Here is a 26,535-nt window from a genome sequence, read left to right as displayed (position 1 = left end):
TTTGATGTTAGGTCCTCCATGAGACTTAGATGGACGTACTTCAAGAATCGCTCAATCTTCACACCTCTCTCGATTCCTAGGTCGGTTGTTTGGTTTAGGGCTTTGGTGCTCAACTAACCGTGCTAAGACATCAATCATATGATCAACAATAGTAGCTACGTGATTGTTTTCCTTCATTTCTAGGATTTTGGGTCCGACCTAGTTGCCGTTCCATAAACATCCCCTTGAGCTTGGGCTTGCTTAACCTCTCGCACTCGGTCCCTTTTTACTTCTTTGGCCGCTCATAAATTTAACATTTATAAAGGCATGATGTAAAATGAGTGCACATAAACGAAGTTTGAAAAGTGACACTTTGATCATGCAAAACAAAAATAAAAAGGAAGACACCGAAATAATCGCAAATGTATACAACCCAATCATAGATTTGAAATCATAGAGCAATAAAGTCAAGTATCTCATAAGTAACGTTCAATTGTTTCAAAAGTTAGATAGTACAGTTGATACGGTCCTCGATCAACACGTTTCGAGACACGTAGAACATTTGCCCAAGAATCTAGCGAGGTTGTCCAACGTTTGGATTACGTAGCCTAAAACCAAGACGGACGACACGACTTGATTGAAGGTGGTAGAAAGACGACTCCAATCGAGGTGATTACTCAAGTGGATAGGTCGGATGAACAATCAAGGACGATCACGAGATTGCTCAAGAACCCTTGTCATTGCAAGTAATGGAATTGTACTCTTGTCGCGCCCCATTTTTTATAAGAAAAATAAATGGTTTTAAAAAGGTGAATTTTTTATTTGAAAAATGAATTTTTGATTTAAACAGAAAAATGGGCCTAAATGGGACTTGTAATGCGACGATTTGACCCAAAATAATAATTTAAAAAGGATTTTTTAAAAATAAAATCGGAGTCGCCACTTGGTATAGAGTTAAGGCGTACCAAGACACCTAAAAATGAATTTTTCAAAGGAAAGAGTAGAAAAACCCCTTTTAAACGACTCCTAGTCTACGTAAATCAAAGAAAAAGGTTCGGGAGTCACATTTGAAGAAAGGGAAGGAGATGCAAATCTAAATGTTATATACATAGGGGTAAGGGATATTTTATTAGGGGAAATATTATGTGAAAATGATAAAGATCCTAAAAATGGAAGAATATGCATGAAGTGTAATGTAATCATACAAACATGATCTAGCGAGGGAGGTCCCTAAGGGTGATACGTTCCTCGATCAACACGTTTCGAGACACGTAGCACGTTTGCCCAAGGATCTAGCGAGGACGTCCAACGCTTGGAGTTGCGGGATCTAGAACCAAACGGACGACACGATTTGATTCAAGACGGTAGACGACACTCCGATGAAGGTGAATACTCCAGGGGAATAGGTCGGTAGAACAATCTAGGACAGGACGCAAGACTGCTCAAAACCCTTGCCAAAGCAAGTAAAGGGGTCGAATCTCTCTCTCAAGAAGAATCGAAAATATGCAAAACTTTATTGATAAAACGTCTCCCTAAAACCTTACAAAGCAAGCCTATTTATAGGCTAAAGTGACTGAAACCCTAAAGGGACTAGGAAAGGGAAAAGTCGGCCCATGGTCTTGGGACAAGAGGGGCCAGCCCATGCTCTTACTAAAACACTAATCAATTGCTAAATAACTACTAAGGCCTAAGGCCCTATTCAGCCAACTCATTTGGAGGCCCACTTGACTCTTCATGGGCTTGGGTCATGGTGTAGATAACCCGATTAAAATCCTTCAAGCCTTCGAGGTCTCTATGAGGGTCTTGAGTTAAAGCCGCTATCCATCTCGCCATCCGTGCACACATCAGTCCCCTCCTCTTAAGAAGGATTTGTCCTCAAATCCAGATGGGGATGGAAGATACTAACAAGAGTTAGTAGTATGACAACTCAAATTGATAGTGCGTTTGGAAGTCAGCCACGTTGGGAACAAATGAAAGGTCACGAGCCAAGTTAAATGTCGTTTGGTCAGCTTCATTAGGCTCTCAAACAAGGACATGCGCCAAGATAGGAAAGAGCTTGTGTAAGGCTCGCGAAACTTCCAGGTAGCAATCCAAAGCGCTCTAATCATCCTTCGGCCATGCATTGTTATAGTGTCACCATTCTCATGCACAAGATAAGGATCTTCAGAATGATGCTCATGGGAGCAAGAGAAATTCCAAATCGGGTTTTTCAAGGTGGTATGACTCGTCCCTGGTTGTTGCTGATTTGGCACAACTTGCCTATTTGGAGGTGAAACATTGAACCAATCAGGTTGCACTTCCCTAGACGTACGAACCAGTGATGTAAGACCAACGTTCGGATCTTTATTGACACATTTGTGGGTATCATCCGACAAAAGTGGCAGCAATGAAGTGAGACGCACTCCATACGAATCATATGAATTTGTGCAAGTTGGAGTTGGTGAAGTAAGCTCGTGGTGACCAGCTTTTGGACATGTGAAGAAGCCCGAACGTGCTCCACTTTCAGCAGGAATAAGCACGAAATCGGGTTGCAAGTTCTTAACCATAGTTGGAAAATTTTGGACAGCGTTACAACCTACAAAAACAAAATAACCTTCAACTTGAAGCAATTCGGAAATCGGGTAAAGAACTAACGGTACATTATCAACTAGATGGTAAGAAGGTGTAGAACAAGATGGAAATGAGAAAACTCCCTTTGACACTTCAATATTCCTTCTACCAATTGATTCAACTTGAGATGCCAGTGCTAGTCCTTTACACTTCTCTTTAACACCTACATGAGAGCAACAAGAGTTAGTGCTAGTATCATGCTCAAAATAAGGCAAAGGTGAGGAATGAACCATAGGTAGAGAACAAGCAGTAGAATCTGAAATTTCCCTTTTAAGACGAGCTCGAATCAATCCTCCAATGGTGTGGACAGGTTTGAGTTGACATGGTTCCATGAATTGAGACCAAAGAGATTTAGCTCCTAGAAGACAAACTCCATGGAAACTCGCAAAGTGTCCAAGTGACGTGGGAATGGAACATGCCATGACCAACTCTACTTGACTTTGTTTAATCTGCACAAAAGAAGAGGTACTAAACAAAACACATGTTAGCTTGTTAGCAAACAAAACGTCCACACTTTAAACTTTTGCGAACATGGCCAACTCCTCCTCTTTACTCATCAATAAGGCCAAACTATTCTTGCCTTTTCTCACTCCATTTGTCTCGGACCATTGTCCATTCATTGCACTTGAGTTCGGATTATGTTCATGGCTTAGCTGCATCTCATTCATAGAGGGCTCTTCAATCGACGAGGGACTAGGATGAATATTTCCTTTGTTACCACCGGTCGACACATGATTAAGTTGCTCAAAGTGGGAATCCCATACTTGGCTAAGTCTTTCCATCATAGAATCAACCCATGCTTTAGTTTGACTTCGGAATTCATCCTTTGCTTCACGAAGCTTTGACTCAATTCGAAAATTCTCGAGCTCCTCGTCTTGATTGTCAAGACGCTTCTTAGATGAACCTTGTTTGCTTGAAGTTGACCTTGATTTAGATGCTCTACGCAAGCTGCTTTGCTCCTTCTCATACTCATCACAATCTTGTTCATACCTTTCCCCACCCCAAGGTCGGTTCAAATCCCACTTAGCAGCCGCACACTTTACTCTCACAACACCAACCAGATTTGGAACTCTGAAATTTCCAGATTTCCTCCTCGTGAAGGCCTTCCCAAAGTCGGCTATACTCCCTATAAGACTCCCTCTTCACAGCCGCAACTTACCCAAATAATTCGGCTCTCCCTCTACTCCAAGAACAAGAAGTTCGGCTCTCTCTCCTTCAAGGCAGATTCGGTTCTTTGTGATTCCAGAAATTAGCTCTTGTGACTCCAGAAATTCGGCTCTAATGGACTCCCAAGAACATGCGAGTGATGTTACTCAAGAATCTCCCAAGAAATTCACTCCTCAACCAAGAAAGCCACGTATGGATGCAAGATCATACAAGAGACTTTTTATTCGAAGAGAGGTGCAAGTGTTTAAAGTTCAAGATGGTCAAGAACCACAAACAAAGGTTGTTCAAGTGATCAAGGCTCAAGGTAACCAAGAATTTCAAGAAGAGGTTGGTCAAAACTTTTGAATTCTTTTCTTTGCTTGATGTAATTTTCTGGTTTGAAAACAAGAAATAACAAGACAGATTTGACAATAAAGAGTTACGGCTTCCTTCTTGGTTTCTTGTTGGCCGAATGTTCTTCTTGTTTCCCTCTTGCCTTTTGCGTTTCTGTTTTTTTTTTTTTTAACTTAACAACTGCAACTAAACCTAGACGGAAGAAAGGTTCACAAACCAGATTTCTGGGCAGCTCTACGTACTACAACTAATCAGCCAAAAACTCCAAGATTTCCCAAGAACTCCCAAGAACTTCAAGATTTAATTCCAAGAACTCAAGAAACCCTAGATGGTTGTAGTTTCCTTCAAGATTCTCAACTCCAACAAGTTTTAACCCCAAATCAGTTTAGACAAGATAAGTAAACAACTTGAATAAGTTACTAAGATTTGGACAGATTTGGCCACAAGGCAAAACCCTAGCCGCGACTTGCTTCTTCTTCTTTCTTTTTTTTTTTTTTTTGCAGATTCGGCAAGGCTAATTGCTGGGCAGAATGGATGTCACTAGAGTATGAAATCTGGGCAGATTGGGACTATCGACAATAACACACAACTGTCCAGAAATTGACGCGACAAACAACGAGAACTAGCGGACAGAATTTTTTCTCTTTGACAAGCGATGCAAACAGATTTTGTTTGTTTTGTTTTTTTTTTGTTTTTTGACTAACAAAGCAGCAACGGACAGACTTGAAGACACAAACGGACGGACTCAATTAATAAAAGCAATGACCAGAATTTCTAGACATCAAACGAAAGGAAACGGCACAACAAAATACCAAAGCTAGCGAACAGAATTTTTTTTTTTTAACAAGGCAGCGGAATTAATGAAAACTAAGACACAACTACGGATATAACGGAAGATACCTCCACCAAAGCTCTGAAGCCAACTGATACGCTCCTCGATCCACGGTCGAGACACGTAGCACGTTTGCCCAAGGATCTAGCGGGGACGTCCAACGCTTGGTGTGCGGAACCTCTAACCAAACGGACAACACGATTTGATTTGAAGGTGGTAGACGACACTCCGATGAAGGTGAATACTCCAGGGGAATAGGTCGGATGAACAATCAAGGACAGGACGCGAGATTGCTCAATAACCCTTGCCAAGCAAGTTAAAAGGGGTCGAATCTCTCTCTCAAGAAGAATCGAAAATATGCAAAACTTTATTGATAAAACGTCTCCCTAAAACCTTACAAAGCAAGCTTATTTATAGGCTAAAGTGACTGAAACCCTAAAGGGACTAGGAAAGGGAAAAGTCGGCCCATGGTCTTGGGACAAGAGGGGCCAGCCCATGCTCTTACTAAAACACTAATCAATTGCTAAATAACTACTAAGGCCTAAGGCCCTATTCAGCCAACTCATTTGGAGGCCCACTTGACTCTTCATGGGCTTGGGTCATGGTGTAGATAACCCGATTAAAATCCTTCAAGCCTTCGAGGTCTCTATGAGGGTCTTGAGTTAAAGCCGCTATCCATCTCGCCATCCGTGCACACATCAAAGGGTCTAGCATTGGACTAGCCCATGTCTATGAATCCTCACTAGCATTGGACTAGTGAAAAATCGGAACAAAGAGCCACAACTAGCGTTGGACTAGTGTGGTGACGGGAAAGGAATCACAACTAGCGTTGGACTAGTGCGATAACGTCATTAATTGATTATAACCTCATTAAAGCATAATAAAGCGAGTAAACACATAATGTCACATAAACACATAACACATAATCATGATATCTAGATGCAAGACCCTAAGAAAGCGATAACACATAGCACGTAAGCATGCAAGTCACACAAGCGAAAAGAAAGCGAATAAAACCCTAGCTATTACATTTGAGGGGGGGCCCTACTACAATCTAATGGGGGAAAAAATAAGATTAAATAAAATAATCCTAACTATTACAACTTGGCATTTAAATGCCTTTCAAATAATCAAAATGAACTAAAATAAATATACGAAATTAAGACGACTAAAGCGAATAAATAAATAAAATGAAAACATTCAAAAGGCTTGCAATTAAACACATAAATCACATAAGTACACATAGGGTCAAATAAAGTAAAAATGAGGAATAGAGTGTACCTCCCTTGAGTTGGTGTCCTAATGAAATGAATTTACTTATTTACCCTCCAAAATAAAGAAAAGGGTCAAGGCATCACTTTAATTAAGAACTAATTACATGAAACAAAAAAATTAAATACAAAAGTGAAAATTAAACACAAAGTGAAAATTAAATATGGAACAAACCATTCATGTGTAAGCAAACACGGTCCCAAATAAAGAGTTTCAAGAGTCTAAAATGGAATACTAAATTTAATGGTTTAAGGTGGAATCCATCACAATCAAATGCTAAAATCACAAAAGAAGAATGGAAAGTTATTTATTACGATTAAATGACAAATTTAGCTAAGAAAATTTAAATCAAATGGAAACCAAGACTATAAATTCTTCCAAATTATTAAGCTTTCATTATTTTATCCTAAAAAAAATCCATTGAAATCTGTCCACAATTCACATGAAAATATATCAAGGCAAACTATCATGTAAAAAGGGATCCAATTGATTAATCTTTTCAATCTTATGGGCAATAGAAGCATTAAACACAAATCAAGGGGTCAAAGTGCGATTTTCGAAGCATCTTTCCATGCAAACTTCATGCAACCACCGAAAACACTCTCTGCAACAAACCATTACTAATGAAAGCTTTCTGCAATCAAACAAACTTTCGGCAGGCAATTTCGCACAGCACTTTTGGACTAATCCCAACCAAACATGGCTAACATTTCTTAGAAATGCAATTCATGGAAGCATTTCATGCAAGCAACAACGGCGAAACCAGCTTCTGCAACCGAGAGTGCAGCTTGTTGTAGACTCATTTTCAAACTCAGATTTCGAACCAAACACACAGCTTTGCTCGAAAATTTTTCAACCGAAAATCATAATTTGAAACTAAGCAACAAGACACATAACTTCAACATCCAAACAAGCAAGAAACATAGAAGATACTGACGCAAAATTCTGGAAGAACATTCATGTAAATGGTTTGGCAACCCGAAATTTATTTTCCAACAAGTATGTGATCCTGATTCAAGTGGTTTGGACTCCAAACATGCAAACTCAACACCAATCAATCACTGCCCCTTTCCACACCAAATTAACCATCAAATTAGGATGGCCAAGGCTTGGTGAGTGGTCATGGAGAAGAAAACAACAAAACAGATGCATCAGCCTCTGCTCTGCTGCGCATTTTGCCGCTTCATACTAGCATGGATGAAATGCCGAGAACAAATGTGCAAAAACTTCATTATTCATCAATCAAACTCACACATCTGCAAACACAAATCCTAACATAGCTTAAACATGGATGCCTGCCCCTAACTATCCCAAACGAGATGATCCAGGCCCAAGAAAATAAGAATAACAACAATGCAGCAAAGAAACTTAGCAGAAACGTACGTTCATGCCGTTTTTCACTCAACCCAGATGTCTCATGCCATCTCAAGCTAGAATCAGTAAACTCATCAACTGAGATACATTAGAAGCCGTAACCCATTCTAGTGAACATCCTTAGCCGTTGAAAAATCACACAAAGGACAATAACATGGCAGTCGCAAAGGCAAGGAAAATGAAATGAGCTTCTGATGGAACCAACAGTGATATCATCAGGAGCCAGAAACAACAAAAGTTCCCTACCACATAATCAAAGAAAACAGACCAAACCCATACACTAAGCCATTACAAGATGCAAAAGACCGCACAACAGAAGTGAAAGAACCAACAAAAAGACGGCAACAAACAAGGAAATCAGCACATCTGAACCAGCGCAAGCAAGACTGCATTTTTCTAACGAAAATATGAACTGAACCCTTCCAAAATGTAGAAACATCACCATGAAAGTTAGCCTTCCTAAACCTATTGCCCAAATGCCAGATTAAGCACCCACAACAGAAAGTGAATTCTGAGTTGAGAGGGAGTGACTTGCAGATTCAAATTCATTCACAAATCTTGAGTTCGTTATTAACCAGGAGAAAAACAGTAAAACTCTACCCAATAGGTCATAAAAAAAAATCAGATGCAGTGATATGGAGCCGGAATCTGAATCAATCAAGGATCGAAAACGGAAGGAAGGAAGACAAATCATGAGCACAGAATCAAGGATCGAAACTTTTGGTTGCGGAGGAGGAGTATGTGCAGGCAGAGGAGGATAAGAGAACGAAGTTACCTTGAGGGATGATCGAGCTCTGCAGTGGACCAACGAGACCTGCCGCAACCTGGATGAAGGAAACCGTAAGTGAAGGTATGGAGATCCGGCAACCCCGCGTTCCTTTGCTCCTTTTCCAGTTTTCTTTTCTCCGCTGCAAGGCTTTCTTGCTCTCACTGTTTTCCTCTCACCCTCACAAACTCTCCTCCCTTCTGATTTTTCTCCCTCGTTCTTATCTTACCCTTACTTCTTTCTAAAACTCTCGGCTTTTCCTTTCTATCCAACTCCGCCCTCTTTTCTCTCGCTTCGTCAGCCGTCCTCCGTTTCACTCTTTTCCCTCGTTTGTCTCTAGCCGTCCCTTTTGCTCTCTTTTCAACCTCAAACCCTAGCCGTCACTCCTCCTATTTCCAAAACCCAGCCGCTGTACCTTTTTTCCTTCTTTTTTACCCCCCAGCTTCATGGCTTTATATAGGCATCAGCCATCCCTCAAACCTAGCATCTACGGTGCCCTTTTTTCTGCATTTTTCTGTGATTCTCCGGGAGCCTTTAGATGGCTTTTGTTTTCTCAAAATTTTTGAGTTGTCGGATGAAGGGCCAGATGGCCTTGTACTATGCCAATCTGATAGAGCAAAATATCGGGCAAAAATGACTGGAAAACCCACTGGAAAAAAGAGCTGCATTTTTGTTTCTTGCATTCTGTTGGCACGCTGCTGGTTCCGCGTTTTTTCAAAGCATATCATTAATTCCTTTACTGGATTTTTCCTTTCTCTCCAATGAGTTAATAATAGTGAAAATAATGATTTTAACGGGAACAAGATAAAAATAAAATTTAAACAAAGTCAACTACAAAGGAATCAGAATGCCGGAATTTTGTGTTTGATTGATGATGAGTATTTTCAATGAATTAATAAAGGAAAATGATTTTTCTTGATCACAAATCGAAACAACGCAAAGGCAGCGAAAGCCAAAAATGCTAAAAATAATTTTTTTCCCTTTTTCCTTTTTTTTTTCTTTTTTTTTTGCAATTTCTTTTTATTTTCACTAATTCCAACAAAATTTCATAAATTGAATCTAAAGAATTAAAGTATATTTTTGTGAGTAATTTTTCCTCTTTTCTGATGAATTTTGCGCTAAAGTGTCTTAGAAAAATGAAAATAAAAAGAGACAAAAATAAATAATGATAACTAACATGAAAAAAAAATAGCAAATAAAAAATAAACTAAAAATTTGGTGTCTACAGTTTGCCCCTCTTTGTCTGAGTTTCGAAGAAACTCGAGACAAAGACGTAGACACCAAATACTTACCTACAGTTATTCCACTGTGAGTTGGAACCTGTAAACTCAAAAGGTCAGTGGGATGAATACCCGAGCCTGCCATCGCTTGGGTCAGTGGGATGAATACCCGAGCCTGCCTTCAATTGGTCAATTGGTCAGCGGGATCCATACCCGAGCCTGCCATCGCTTGGGTCAGTGGGATGAATACCCGAGCCTGTTTTCATCTGTCATTTGGTCAGTGGGATGACTACCCGAGCCTGCCTTCAATTGGTCAATTGGTCAGTGGGATCCGTACCCGAGCCTACCTTCCTTTTGGTCAATGGGATGAATACCCGAGCCTGCCTTTAATTGGTCAATTGGTCAGTGTTGTGCAAGACTTTTGTAGAATTTCAGAAGGAGAGACAAACGATTTCTTCTAAAAACTGCCCCAGTGTAATGCGATTGAACTATCGGACCTGTAAGAAAAGAAATAAGGATAGATAACACCGCCACCATTCGATCAACCCCTTCTTCAAGAGATGTGTAAACATGAGTATTTTGGACTTCTTTGTTGACGTAGCGAGCACTCCAACCTTGCCCTGTGAACAATATCAAACTTCTATAATTTCTCGTACTTAACCCAACATATCATTGAGTATCCATTTATCTTCGATAACTTATAGGGATTGCCATTGATAAAAACAAGAGGAACTAATAGGACCATAAAACACATGAAAAAAATATTCTAATTGCATGTAATGATGAAAATTCTAATAATATAAACACAACTATCCCCTTTATTGAATGAAGAATCATTTCAAATAAATAAACTTATATACTCAAATTCAAAAAGCTTGTGTTTGATAAATCGATCATTTGAGTTCTCGAACTAAAGTGCCACTTTTGACCCTTTGGATATCAATCTTCGGAAGTTCAATGCTTGACGAATAGAACCACAATGTGAGGAGAAATTCCAACGAACTAGGTCACCAGCTCTTCGGATCCAAACCCACTTTTCCTTATGAAACCCTACCTCAGCGCCCTTTCGGGTTTTCACTAAGGTTGCCCCCGCCCATTGTTGTTTTTTCTCTCTTTCTTTTTCCTTTTTCTCTTTTCTTCTTCTTTCTTTTTCCTCTTTTTTTTTTCTTTTTCTTTTCTTTTCTTTTCTTTTTCTCAAGGTGCCCTTGCGGGTTTACACCTAACAAACAAATCTTGTCTACCGCCCGCACTAATTCAGAAATGCGTTTTGAAAAACAATGGCATCAGTGTAACAATCCTTCCCTTGCAAGATAGGTGAAGGTGTTTTCTTGACATCATATGCCATTTGATTAGAAATTATCCTAAGAAGGCAATGTAGAGAACAGAAGTCAGGACTTTTGGTTTCTGTAATAGGGTCTGGTGGGGTGCTTAGAAAAGGTTGAGGCTTGAAGGCGAATTTACGAATGTTTAGATTTTCTGAGATCGCATTTTCAAATTAACTCTACTAATAATTGCCCCAGTTTATTCTCAATTGAGATTTTCCTTTAATTTTCTTCATTTTGTTCCTCTGTCACTTATACCCCTTTTTTCTTTTTTTTTTTCAACTCGAAATTTGCCCCAGTGTGGGGTTTGCGATTCTTAGGGGTTGCCAAGCGAAATAATTTGCTCTGAAGGCTCAAAAGGGATAACTAGGGGTAGAATGTTTGATTGAAAAGGAAGAAGGCCTGACTTTTCATTCCATTCTTTACATCAACCTTAAAAGGAAAATTCCATTTATCATATGAAAAATTTCTTACACATATCCGAATTGATTGGTTGAGGGAACACTTGCCCATCCATTTCTGCGAGAATGAGTGCTCCTCCGGGTAAAACTTTCTGGACAATAAAAGGGCCTTGCCAATTTGGTGCAAATTTCCCCTTAGCTTCCTCTTGTACTGGCAAAATGTGTTTCAACACCTTATCTCCTTCTGTGAATATCCGTGGTCGGACCTTCTTATTGTAAGCACGGGCTACCCTTTTTTGATAGCATTGACCATGACAAATGGCATTTAATCTTTTTTCATCAATTAAAGATAACTGCTCGTGACGTTGTCTAATCCAATCAGCCTCATCTAGCTTGGCCTCCATTAAAATGCGTAATGAAGGGATTTCGACCTCGGCTGGCAGCACTGCTTCCATCCCATACATGAGGTTGTAGGGAGTTGCCCCAGTAGACGTCCGTATAGCAGTTCTATATGCCATTAATGCATAAGGGAGCTTCTCGTGCCAATCACGATGTCTTTCAATCATCTTACGGATTACCTTCTTCAAGTTCTTATTCGCGGCCTCAACAGCTCCATTCATCTGTGGTCTATAAATAGAGGAATTCCTATGCCTGATTTTGAACTATTCACACAATCCATCTACCATATCATTGTTGAGATTTTTGGCATTGTCAGTGATTAATGTCTCTGGTATTCCAAAACGACAAATGATGTGCTTTCTTAGAAAGTCCGTCACCACCTTTTTAGTCACATGCTTATAAGATTCAGCTTCGACCCACTTGGTGAAGTATTCAATTGCCACCAGAATGAACCGATGCCCATTTGAAGCGGGAGGGTCAATTGCTCCGATTACATCCATACCCCACATCGAACATGGCCAGGGAGCAGTCATACTATGCAATTCTGTGGGGGGAGTGCGCATAACATCTCCATGCAATTGACACTTTACGCATTTCCTGACAAAAACTACACAATCATGCTCCATAGTAAACCAAAAATATCCGGTCCTCATGATCTTCTTTGCTAATAAATGGCCATTCATATGTGATCCGCACACTCCACTATGTACTTCTTTCATTAGGTATTCTGCTTCATCTTCATCAACACACCTTAGAAGGCCCAAATCTGACGTCCTCTTGTATACAACCTCTCCGTTTAGGAAAAATCTGGAAGACAATCTGCGCAAGAAGCCCTTAGCAGTTGTATCGGTCCCAGGGGGATAGGATCCTGTTTTGAGAAATTCCTTGATATCGTTGTACCAGGGGCGGCCATCGGAAGACCTTTCCACAACTAGGCAATGAGCAGGCTTTTCTTGTAGATGAATCTGGATAGGGTCAATTACCAACTCATCCGGATGTTGAATCATTGAAGATAAAGTGGCCAATGCATCGGCAAAGACATTTCTGACACGGGGAATATGCCGAAACTCCAAACTCCTAAATTTATTTGCTAACTCCAGTAAGCTGCAATGATAGGGCAAGATCTTTGAATCCCGAGTGATCCACTCCTTGAGAGTCTGATGTACAAGCAAATCTGAATCGCTGAACACTAGTAAATCCTTAATCTCCATTTCTAACGCCATTTTTAACCCAAAAATGCAAGCTTCATATTCAGCCATATTGTTGGTACAGAAAAATCGGAGTTTGGCCGAACCAGGGTAATGCTTTCCTTCAGGCGATACTAGAACAGCTCCAATACCAGCCCCGAAGGAATTTGATGCACCGTCAAAGAACAACCTCCACTCCGGGCATTGATCATTCATATCTTCTGCTATACCCACGAACAGGGCCTCCTCATCCGGAAAATAAGTGTGAAGCGGTTGATAATCATCTTTCAACGGATTTTCAACCAAATGATCGGCCACAGCCAGGCCCTTGATAGCCTTCTGCGTGGTAAAAATAATATCAAACTCCGAAAGAATCATCTGCCATTTTGCCATACGTCCTGTCGGCATAGGCTTTCCCAACAGATATTTCAAAGGGTCGAAGCGGGAAATGAGGTAAGTAGTATGACTGAGCAAGTAATGCCTCAACTTTTGTGCGGCCCAAGCTAAAGCGCAGCAACTCCTTTCCAGAAAAGAATAGTTGGCTTCATACGCAGTGAACTTCTTACTGAGGTAATAGATGGCTTGCTCCCTCTTCCCCGATTCGTCGTGTTGTCCCAATACACACCCCATAGCTTCGTCCAACACCGATAGATACATGATCAAAGGTCGTCCAGGTTTAGGTGGTACTAAAACTGGAGGGTGCAATAAATAGTCCTTGATCTTATCAAACGCCTGCTGGCATTCTCCACTCCAACGCAATGGCACATTTTTCTTCAATAATTTGAACAAAGACTCACACGTATGGGTCAACTGAGCGATGAACCTCCCGATAAAATTAATCTTCCCTAAAAAACTCTTTACGTCCTTTTGCGTTCTTGGTACTGGCATTTCACGAATGGCTTTAATCTTTGTCGGATCTATCTCAATACCCTTCTTACTGACAATGAATCCCAATAACTTTCCGGCAGGGGCCCCAAATGCACATTTTGCAGGGTTTAGCTTCAAATCATATCTTCTCAATCTTCCGAATAACTTTTCCAAATCAATCAGATGATCCTCCGCTCTCATGGATTTGATGATGATGTCGTCCACGTAAACCTCCATCTCCTTATGAATCATATCATGGAACAGGGTGGTCATGGTCCTTTGGTAAGTGGCTCCGGCATTTTTCAATCCAAATGGCATTACCCGGTAGCAAAATGTCCCCCATGGCGTGATAAAAGCAGTTTTCTCCCTATCTTCCTCTACCATTAAGATCTGGTGATACCCAGCGAAACAGTCAGCAAATGATTCAATCTCATGCCCTGCGGTATTGTCCAAAAGAATATGAATGTTCGGCAACGGAAAATCATCTTTCGGGCTGGCTTTATTAAGATCCCTGTAATCGACACAGACTCGCACTTCTCCACTTTTCTTTGGAACAGGTACAGGGTTTGAAAGCCAAATGGGATAATGAGACACCATAATGATTCTAGCATTGAGCTGCTTCTCGATTTGCTCCTTAATTTTGAGGCTCATGTCTGGCTTAAACTTGCGAGGTTTTTGTTTCACTGGTGGAAAATTCGGATCGGTTGGCAATCGATGGACCACTATATCTGTTGAAATTCCAGGCATATCATTATAGGACCAGGCAAACACATCTTGAAACATGGTCAAAAACTCAATCATTTCTTTTCTCTGTTTCTTATTCAAGTGAATGCTAATTTTTATCTCCTTAACCTCAATCTCAGTGCCAATATTAACAACTTCTGTTTCTTCTAAGTTCGGTTTGGATTTCTCCTCATACTGTTCAAAATCCTTTAATAAAAACTCAGATTCTTCCTCGTTATCACTCTCGTCTTGAATTTCGGATTCCAAAATTTCAAAGTCGTGAGGGATATCGAGATCACAATCATCAAATTCCAGAATAGTGATATCCAAAGGGTCAATGTGTTTTATTTTTGGCCATCGAAATTCCCTGCAGGAGGGAAGGAGATCACTGGTCCAGTTCTTCATTGCTTCAATAGGCACCTCTGGAAATCCTGGGTCCTCCAACGGCTCCCCTTCAGAAATAACCCCCACAAATAGCTCAGATAATCCAACCTCCACTTCCTCGATCGGGTCTACTTCAGATCTAATCACCTCTGATGGGTAAGGAAAAGTACAATATAATGGTGGGATATTCATGATAAGCTGCCTCCCTTCCTTCTCCGCCCTTTTGCGATCCGACATTTCTTTCTTATCTCTGGCGGTAGGTTGAAACCCTAATCCAAAGGTATGCTTCTTTCCTTGAAGTTCTATTGGCTCCAAAACCCCTTGTATGTTGCGCCCAAGACCCTTGCCTATTTCATAACCTCCTCGAATTAGCTCCTTGGCCATCATAACACTGGCTTCAGGTAAATTCACTTCCACTGCCGCCTTGTCCTTGGATGCCTTACCCACCGAAACAATGTCAGCTACATGGTGAGGGGAAACCAGAGTTTTTCTATCGCCATCATCTTCCGATGTAGGATTGATGATCATAGTGCAATCTTCCTCAGCAAATATCGTAATCAACTGGCCATTCACCACAAATCTCAACATTTGATGGAGTGAAGAAGGTATAGCGCCTGAAGTATGAATCCAAGGCCGTCCGAGAAGAACATTATAAACACTTGAGAAGTCCATGACTTGGCACATAACTTGAAACTGGGCAAGTCCGATTTTCAGCACCAAATCCACTTCCCCCATTGATTCCCTTTTCGCGCCATCAAATCCTCTCACCACAATGGCAGATGGCCGAAGTTTAGCTTCCTGAAATCCCAACTTAACCAAAGTGTTCCAAGGACAAATATTAAGAGCAGACCCATTGTCTATCAAGACCCTTGGCAATAACTTCCCATTACAACGGACTGAGATATATAATGCTTTATTGTGCCCAATCCCATCCGAAGTCAAATCTTCATCAGAAAAAGAAATTTGATTTGAAGCCAAAACATGTTCTACTACATGAGTGAATTTATCCACAGAAATATTCTTAGGCACTTGAGCCTCAGTTAGGACCTTGAGTAAAGCTTCTCGATGAAGTTCCGAGGTTAGAAGCAAATTCAATATAGAAATTTGAGCGGGCAACTTATCCAATTGCTCGACCACCTTATACTCACTTTTCTTCAGCATCTTAAGGAAATTGAAGGCCTCTTCATCAGTCACAATTGGTCTTGTCGGAACAGCATTTTCTTTCGCTTTTGAGGGCTCATCAACTGCGGGTTCCCCTATGATTCTTCCAGATCTAGTAATGGCGTCCACTTCCTTTCTGGGCACCTTTTGTCCTCCAATTAATAGCGTGGGCTCGCTATAATTCCACGGGACCTCTTGTAGATTAATAATAGGAGGTTGCTCAGGCAATTCAAGTACCACAAGCTCCGAAGGCTCACATTCGAAAGGCACCATTTCCAGAATAAACGGACCCGTATTTTTCTTGATTTCAGGAGCTTCTTCCTCCAATATGAACGGTTCTTCAATGACCCTTACTGTCCCAGCTTCATCTATAATAAATTGTGTAGGTTCCTCAATCCCTTCATTACTAGTAATAACTCCTACGGTGTCCTTGTGTGTAGGAAGAGGATTTTTGCTAACATTTGGACCTTGTTCGTCCCTCCTCCTCAGGACTATGTCTCCGGATTCGATCATGTCTTGAATTTTATGTATAAGCGCCCAACAATTAGCAGTTGAATGTCCAGGAGCTCCTGAATGGTAGGCACAAAATGATTGGGGATCATAACCAATAGGAAATCCTTTGGAATAGGTTTTAGGAGGTATAGTGCCAATTTTCCCAGCAGCTTTCAATTGCTCATACAATTGGTCAACGGGCCGACCTAGATTGGTGAAGGTTCGGTATGGGGTTGGATTTTGGGTATCACTGGCTTGTTGATAGTGGTAATTTGGGTTGTAGAGTGGAATAGGTCTTGGGTTGAAAGGAGGGCGCGGTCTAATTTGGAAGTTTGGTGGGGAAATGTGAAATGGCGTTGGCGGTGTGTTTGGGTAATTTGGTCGAGGACGGGGGTGGTTGATTGTGGTATTGTAAACAGGTCGGGGACGCGGTTGGTATAAGTAATGGGGTGAGTAGGCGGAATTTTGTTGGTATCTAGGCCGGGAAGAAGAACCTTGGTTCCAAACAAAGGAAGCTTCCTCGTCTTTCTTCTTAAACTGAGACTTTTTACTGCTGCTGTTTTGGTTTCGCATAGCTTCCAACTGCGACTTCAAAGCTGAAACATTAACAATCTTGCCTGCTCTCATAAACTCATCATACTCTTCCAACTTATTGACAATCTCTGCAAAGGAACAACCAGTCATACGGAAAATCTCTTCAAAGTAGGGCGGTCATGCGCTTTGATGAACGTGCGAACAATTTCATTTTCGGTCATGGGAGGCTCCACCTTGGCAGCCAACTTCCTCCATCTTTTCGCATACGTCTTATGGTCCTCCGATGGTTTCCTCTTAGTTCCCTCCAACGTGGTCCTCGTCGGAGCGAGCTCGCAATTATATTCATACTGCCTCACAAAAGCAGTCGATAAATCCATCCAAGATCTCATATCCTCAGGCTTCAAATTGGCGTACCAATCTAAGGCGTCGCCTTCCAGACTCTCGGGAAATAAGCGCACAGGCAGATTCTCATCGTCTATTGGTCTTCCCAGCTTGTTTGCAAACATCCGAAGGTGGGTCTTGGGATTGGCAGTTCCGTCATACTTGGTAAACTTAGGTGCTTTGAAACCCACCGGCAATTGCATATCCAGAAACAGGCACAACTCGTTGTAGTCTAGACCTCCTTGCTTGCTCAAACCTTGGCTTTTCCTTATAAATTCCTCAAACTTATCCAATCTCTTTAGTAAATTCTGGTCCACGGGCACAGATGACCCCCCAACTTCAGCTTTCCCTTGAACGGCGGTATCTAGGGTGAATGGTTCAGCGGTGGAGTAATAATGTGGTCCTTGTGGTTCGAAAGGCATGCTCATAGTAATGGGCGGATAATTCTGGGAAATTTGGGCATGAGAAGCGTTAGTTTGGATGTTAGGTGCATAAGTAGGTGGTGGGCCATGAGTGGGATAGGTAAAGGCTTCTTCAGGTGGATTCATAACTTGTGAAGTAACAGAGGTTTGAGTATAAGGTAAGAGTATGGGTTCAGATTGGCCAGGGGGTAAGGGTTCATGTTGTTGCTCACCGCTAGCACCACCAGTGACCAATTGGTCGATCACGCGCCGTTGGGCCATCATTTCAACGCTTAGCTCATTAAATCGGTTTAGAACTTCGCTCAGCTGAGCTCCCAGATTCGCCAAGTCAGTTGCCGATGTTGTTGCGGGCCTATTAGATGATTCTGGATGGGTACTCGTGTTTACACTATCTCTTGAAGCTCGGCTACGCGATCGGGTGATAATGGGGCTTTTTCGGGTAGCTATATTTGCAATTACTACCTGAGAATACGAAATGGCTTGCTTTTAGATTTTAGCCCTGGCTTGGCTTTCCCAGCAAAATAAAATAAAGAAAAAGAAAAAGACAAGAGTTAGTAAATATCCGGAAAAATTCGGATGCATGTCCTATTGGGGGGCCCTTTTTGCGCCAAGGGTAGGCCTAGTATGATGCAACACCTTCAAAATGGGACCCGTAACACAAACCTGTTTTTGACAACAATCCTAAATGAGTGCAAAAGAAAAATCACTTTCATTGATAAACTTGCCAATATTTACATCATGTCATGAAGACGATTCCGTACAAGATTGCCAAAACTTCTGAGCCTATCTAATACAGAGTCCCTGGTTTCTCTAGCATATGGAATTCTAACATGTTCAGCTTGGTCATACAATTCTCCGCATTTCCTTTTCAACTCTTGATGCTTTTCTCGTTCATTTTCATACAATTGCTTGTTTTGCTCCGCTATCCCTTTGTATGTTTCGACAGACTTACTTAACTGCAGAATTTCCTTATCCTTTGCTTCGATAATGGCTTTCAACTTTTTCACCTCCTCGGCTGGCTCATCTTGTTTTCCTTGTGCAGCGGATCTTCTTACCCAGTCTTCGTACTGTGGAGTTGTCAAACCCTTTTGCCTGAGTTCCGGGACGTATTTGAAATACTCGTCATCAGATAGCATCACCCATGCCTCAATAATCTGGTCTTTCATAGGGAGCTCGCTTGGGCACATTCCTCTATTGAAAATGATGGTAAGTTTACCCACATCAACCATAGGCGGCACTCCTTGGGTACGTCCTAACTGTCTGAGGAACCTCTTCGGGGTGTATGCGGTAATTCCTTAGGTACCCAGTAGGAGAACAGAATCTGACACTTTAGTGCGGAGTATTGGCCTAAAGCAAATCGTCCAGTCTAACACCCACCTAATGTCTTGATCCGGCAGCATCTCTAAGTATTCGATACATTCAACTGCATTGTTCGACAGACCCTCTCCATTGACTCGCTTATGATGCGTGATTACCCAGTTGTACCCAACTACTGGCAAACTTTCCGAAACGGATGCTCGTCTCTGAAAATGTTCTAGGGCCCAGATATGCAAAACTATATTAGCCCCGTAAAAGAACTTTTTCCCTTTCTGGCAGTTGGTACAAGCTAGAAAAATGTCCGCAAGGATAGTCGGGAAGCATTGTTTACCTCGGATTCCTGAAAAGAGGTCTTGTATAACCTTTGCTACCTTGAAAGCTATTTTCTGATCTCTTCTTGGGAAGAAATAAGCTCCAGCCATAACTATTCCATACACCACTGGCCTTTTGCGTTCCCAAACATCCTTGGATGTGAATGAAAAATCCTCCCTATATCTCTCGAACCCGTTTCGTAGCGCAAAATGCTCAAACAAAATGTTCACGGCGACGCCCTGATCTGACCCTCGCAATACCGACTCTTTCAATCCTATGATCTTGCAAAATTCTATCTTGTCTGAAATGGACGGGAAAATCAAGGCGGTTCCATGCAAAGGTAAATTGAAGAGGCCAGCTATTTCCTCAAGTGTCACTGTCATGTGCTTATTGCCTACCCTAAAGGCCAAACATTCTGGATCCCTTAGATGTACTAATGCCTCTACTAGATAGCCATTGGACTTGATCTCCTTAAGGTCTCCAATCGGTCCTAAATGTTGAGCTATTTGATGTAATTCACTGGGTAGCATAAGGGCAGGCCATCTTTGAATCTCGACCGATGGTATCAACAACTGGTAGATTCGACGGGGGCAATCCATCTAAAAATGGAAAAGACGGGTTTGTCAATTACCTTACCTACGAGTCCCAATATCCGGTTGGCAAGAATTTAAACGTGCAATCCCTTGAAGGGTTATGTACCCACGGGAAAAATCAAGGTGAGTTTAATCCTAACAGCGGGATTCCCTAAGTGGCATTCCCTCTATGGCTCATGCATGATGCCAATTTATCAAAGCGAATAAATATGCAGTATACAAAATGTAACCTAAAGGGACCCCTTTTGTCGCCGGGGTGAGCCTAGAATGAAATGTATTTATGGTGCTAATGGGAAGTATTGAATTTAAACGTGTCACATCAAATAGGGTAGGCTCCAAGAGAGTACCATGCCAGGACTCTTATTTCCTTAGGCTTATGAGTGCAATGAAGACAAAAAACCAATAAAAGTTAGTTCAATCAGATAAATACACATAACACATTGTAGCAAATCAATACAAAGAGATAAAGCAATAAAAGGAACAGAGGGGTTGAACCCCTCCCCTCGTGAATAGTGCCCCTAACAGGGTAAGGCAGACTCTATCCTAGGTAAAACTATCATGGATGCATGAGGCTGGGGCTCACTAATGCATCTAGACTTGATAGGTTTTAGGTCCCCGAGCCTTCAAACTTGGAAACCAAGGGTCATCAATCCCAAGGTTCTTTGTCAGTGGCTCGAGCGATTCCCCAGACATTGCTACGCACACATCGTGTCACGGCTACATGTCATGAGTGAATCTATCGAAAATCCTCAACCTTCAATTAAAAGCTAAAGGCTATGAACCCAAAGTTTAAAATGGAAGATTGAGTGACCCCACGGATCAAGCTACGCACACATCGTGTCGTGATCACAAGTCCAAGTGAGTCGCCTAAAATCCTAATAGGGAGGAGTGGCGTGACAAGCCACTAAAAGAAAAATAAATGAGGGGTGAAAAATTAAAGCGTATGCACGTATGCTAGTGCTCGTTTGGAGGGGAGGGATCAAGAACCAACGCGAGGCTCTAGGAAAATATCCCCCCACCCAAATGCAATGGAAGGTGCGAGATCACATCACATAAATAAACCATCCATCCACCACATCAATCGTACGCAAATGGGTAAGGGAGTGAGTTGATACGCACGAAATGTAAAAAATCCTAAAAAGGAAAAATGCAATCCTAAACATCCAAATGTAATATATAAGAAGGTTAAAAGAAGAAAATAATCGACTAAATCAAATGCTCGGACTTTCTAAGTCTCCAGTGGAGTCGCCAACTATCGCGCCCCATTTTTTATAAGAAAAATAAATGGTTTTAAAAAAGTGAATTTTTGATTTGAAAAATGAATTTTTGATTTAAACAGAAAAATGGGCCTAAATGGGACTTGTAATGCGACGATTTGACCCAAAATAATAATTTAAAAAGGGTTTTTTAAAAACAAAATCGGAGTCGCCACTTGGTATAGAGTTAAGGCGTTGACACCTAAAAATGAATTTTTCAAAGGAAAGAGTAGAAAAACCCCATTTAAGCGACTCCTAGTCTACGTAAATCAAAGAAAAAGGTTCGGGAGTCACATTTGAAGAAAGGGAAGGCAAGGATAAAAATCCGAGGCACCCTTTCGACCTAGCCAAGGCTAGTTGCGTGATTTAGTCAAAGATTTTCTTGTTTTAACCTAAAGATTTATCACATTTGGACGCACTATATGAATGCAAACCCTAGACCTAGGGGGGCATCGGGGGTCAAAATTTCTCTTCAAAGTTTGAATGATGCCAATCACATTAATTGTGATGCCCAATAATGACCCTTTGGAGAAGTCACGAATAATTCAAAAAATATGAGACTCTAAGAAAAGAAATAAAATAAAATAATTATACAAATATACATGTCTTAAAGGAATGCATCATGTCGGGTATGGGAGACTAATGTTCGTGACTCAATTTTCCCTTTAATAGAGGGAATACGAGCGTGCTAAGGCTAGAAAGCCAAACTCGTCCATATCCTATATTCAAGGGGTTATTCCCTAATCTAATCAAGCAAATGAACTAATCTACCCCCCTAATTTCCTAAATGAGATGCAAATCTAAATGTTATATACATAGGGGTAAGGGATATTTTATTAGGGGAAATATTATGTGAAAATGATAAAGATCCTAAAAATGGAAGAATATGCATGAAGTGTAATGTAATCATACAAACATGATCTAGCGAGGGAGGTCCCTAAGGGTCTAGTATTGGACTAGCCCATGTCTATGAATCCTCACTAGCATTGGACTAGTGGGAAATCGGAACAAAGAGCCACAACTAGCGTTGGACTAGTGTGGTGACGGGAAAGGAATCACAACTAGCGTTGGACTAGTGCGATAACGTCATTAATTGATTATAACCTCATTAAAGCATAATAAAGCGAGTAAACACATAATGTCACATAAACACATAACACATAATCATGATATCTAGATGCAAAACCCTAAGAAAGCGATAACACATAGCACGTAAGCATGCAAGTCACACAAGCGAAAAGAAAGCGAATAAAACCCTAGCTATTACATTTGAGGGGGGGCCCTACTACAATCTAATGGGGGAAAAAAATAAGATTAAATAAAATAATCCTAACTATTACAACTTGGCATTTAAATGCCTTTCAAATAATCAAAATGAACTAAAATAAATATACGAAATTAAGACGACTAAAGCGAATAAATAAATAAAATGAAAACATTCAAAAGGCTTGCAATTAAACACATAAATCACATAAGTACACATAGGGTCAAATAAAGTAAAAATGAGGAATAGAGTGTACCTCCCTTGAGTTGGTGTCCTAATGAAATGAATTTACTTATTTACCCTCCAAAATAAAGAAAAGGGTCAAGGCATCACTTTAATTAAGAACTAATTACATGAAACAAAAAAATTAAATACAAAAGTGAAAATTAAACACAAAGTAAAAATTAAATATGGAACAAACCATTCATGTGTAAGCAAACACGGTCCCAAATAAAGAGTTTCAAGAGTCTAAAATGGAATACTAAATTTAATGGTTTAAGGTGGAATCCATCACAATCAAATGCTAAAATCACAAAAGAAGAATGGAAAGTTATTTATTACGATTAAATGACAAATTTAGCTAAGAAAATTTAAATCAAATGGAAACCAAGACTATAAATTCTTCCAAATTATTAAGCTTTCATTATTTTATCCTAAAAAAAATCCATTGAAATCTGTCCACAATTCACATGAAAATATATCAAGGCAAACTATCATGTAAAAAGGGATCCAATTGATTAATCTTTTCAATCTTATGGGCAATAGAAGCATTAAACACAAATCAAGGGGTCAAAGTGCGATTTTCGAAGCATCTTTCCATGCAAACTTCATGCAACCACCGAAAACACTCTCTGCAACAAACCATTACTAATGAAAGCTTTCTGCAATCAAACAAACTTTCGGCAGGCAATTTCGCACAGCACTTTTGGACTAATCCCAACCAAACATGGCTAACATTTCTTAGAAATGCAATTCATGGAAGCATTTCATGCAAGCAACAACGGCGAAACCAGCTTCTGCAACCGAGAGTGCAGCTTGTTGTAGACTCATTTTCAAACTCAGATTTCGAACCAAACACACAGCTTTGCTCGAAAATTTTTCAACCGAAAATCATAATTTGAAACTAAGCAACAAGACACATAACTTCAACATCCAAACAAGCAAGAAACATAGAAGATACTGACGCAAAATTCTGGAAGAACATTCATGTAAATGGTTTGGCAACCCGAAATTTATTTTCCAACAAGTATGTGATCCTGATTCAAGTGGTTTGGACTCCAAACATGCAAACTCAACACCAATCAATCACTGCCCCTTTCCACACCAAATTAACCATCAAATTAGGATGGCCAAGGCTTGGTGAGTGGTCATGGAGAAGAAAACAACAAAACAGATGCATCAGCCTCTGCTCTGCTGCGCATTTTGCCGCTTCATACTAGCATGGATGAAATGCCGAGAACAAATGTGCAAAAACTTCATTATTCATCAATCAAACTCACACATCTGCAAACACAAATCCTAACATAGCTTAAACATGGATGCCTGCCCCTAACTATCCCAAACGAGATGATCCAGGCCCAAGAAAATAAGAATAACAACAATGCAGCAAAGAAACTTAGCAGAAACGTACGTTCATGCCGTTTTTCACTCAACCCAGATGTCTCATGCCATCTCAAGCTAGAATCAGTAAACTCATCAACTGAGATACATTAGAAGCCGTAACCCATTCTAGTGAACATCCTTAGCCGTTGAAAAATCACACAAAGGACAATAACATGGCAGTCGCAAAGGCAAGGAAAATGAAATGAGCTTCTGATGGAACCAACAGTGATATCATCAGGAGCCAGAAACAACAAAAGTTCCCTACCACATAATCAAAGAAAACAGACCAAACCCATACACTAAGCCATTACAAGATGCAAAAGACCGCACAACAGAAGTGAAAGAACCAACAAAAAGACGGCAACAAACAAGGAAATCAGCACATCTGAACCAGCGCAAGCAAGACTGCATTTTTCTAACGAAAATATGAACTGAACCCTTCTAAAATGTAGAAACATCACCATGAAAGTTAGCCTTCCTAAACCTATTGCCCAAATGCCAGATTAAGCACCCACAACAGAAAGTGAATTCTGAGTTGAGAGGGAGTGACTTGCAGATTCAAATTCATTCACAAATCTTGAGTTCGTTATTAACCAGGAGAAAAACAGTAAAACTCTACCCAATAGGTCATAAAAAAAAATCAGATGCAGTGATATGGAGCCGGAATCTGAATCAATCAAGGATCGAAAACGGAAGGAAGGAAGACAAATCATGAGCACAGAATCAAGGATCGAAACTTTTGGTTGCGGAGGAGGAGTATGTGCAGGCAGAGGAGGATAAGAGAACGAAGTTACCTTGAGGGATGATCGAGCTCTGCAGTGGACCAACGAGACCTGCCGCAACCTGGATGAAGGAAACCGTAAGTGAAGGTATGGAGATCCGGCAACCCCGCGTTCCTTTGCTCCTTTTCCAGTTTTCTTTTCTCCGCTGCAAGGCTTTCTTGCTCTCACTGTTTTCCTCTCACCCTCACAAACTCTCCTCCCTTCTGATTTTTCTCCCTCGTTCTTATCTTACCCTTACTTCTTTCTAAAACTCTCGGCTTTTCCTTTCTATCCAACTCCGCCCTCTTTTCTCTCGCTTCGTCAGCCGTCCTCCGTTTCACTCTTTTCCCTCGTTTGTCTCTAGCCGTCCCTTTTGCTCTCTTTTCAACCTCAAACCCTAGCCGTTACTCCTCCTATTTCCAAAACCCAGCCGCTGTACCTTTTTTCCTTCTTTTTTACCCCCCAGCTTCATGGCTTTATATAGGCATCAGCCATCCATCAAACCTAGCATCTACGGTGCCCTTTTTTCTGCATTTTTCTGTGATTCTCCGGGAGCCTTTAGATGGCTTTTGTTTTCTCAAAATTTTTGAGTTGTCGGATGAAGGGCCAGATGGCCTTGTGCTATGCCAATCTGATAGAGCAAAATATCGGGCAAAAATGACTGGAAAACCCACTGGAAAAAAGAGCTGCATTTTTGTTTCTTGCATTCTGTTGGCACGCTGCTGGTTCCGCGTTTTTTCAAAGCATATCATTAATTCCTTTACTGGATTTTTCCTTTCTCTCCAATGAGTTAATAATAGTGAAAATAATGATTTTAACGGGAACAAGATAAAAATAAAATTTAAACAAAGTCAACTACAAAGGAATCAGAATGCCGGAATTTTGTGTTTGATTGATGATGAGTATTTTCAATGAATTAATAAAGGAAAATGATTTTTCTTGATCACAAATCGAAACAACGCAAAGGCAGCGAAAGCCAAAAATGCTAAAAATAATTTTTTTCCCTTTTTCCTTTTTTTTTTCTTTTTTTTTTGCAATTTCTTTTTATTTTCACTAATTCCAACAAAATTTCATAAATTGAATCTAAAGAATTAAAGTATATTTTTGTGAGTAATTTTTCCTCTTTTCTGATGAATTTTGCGCTAAAGTGTCTTAGAAAAATGAAAATAAAAAGAGACAAAAATAAATAATGATAACTAACATGAAAAAAAAATAGCAAATAAAAAATAAACTAAAAATTTGGTGTCTACAGTTTGCCCCTCTTTGTCTGAGTTTCGAAGAAACTCGAGACAAAGACGTAGACACCAAATACTTACCTACAGTTATTCCACTGTGAGTTGGAACCTGTAAACTCAAAAGGTCAGTGGGATGAATACCCGAGCCTGCCATCGCTTGGGTCAGTGGGATGAATTCCCGAGCCTGCCTTCAATTGGTCAATTGGTCAGCGGGATCCATACCCGAGCCTGCCATCGCTTGGGTCAGTGGGATGAATACCCGAGCCTGTTTTCATCTGTCATTTGGTCAGTGGGATGACTACCCGAGCCTGCCTTCAATTGGTCAATTGGTCAGTGGGATCCGTACCCGAGCCTACCTTCCTTTTGGTC

The 26,535-nt window shown here is 40.7% G+C and overlaps 1 pseudogene; it reads right to left on the bottom strand.

The window, feature by feature from the left end:
• Nucleotides 1-11,329: 11,329 nt before the first annotated feature.
• On the bottom strand, nt 11,330-17,173 carry LOC140005576 (uncharacterized; annotated as a pseudogene).
• Between the last annotated feature and the right edge of the window lie 9,362 nt (nt 17,174-26,535).

Source organism: Coffea arabica, chromosome 4e, assembly GCF_036785885.1.
Source record: "Coffea arabica cultivar ET-39 chromosome 4e, Coffea Arabica ET-39 HiFi, whole genome shotgun sequence".
Classification (NCBI taxonomy): domain Eukaryota; kingdom Viridiplantae; phylum Streptophyta; class Magnoliopsida; order Gentianales; family Rubiaceae; genus Coffea; species Coffea arabica.
This window is presented reverse-complemented; position numbering and strand designations above follow the sequence as displayed.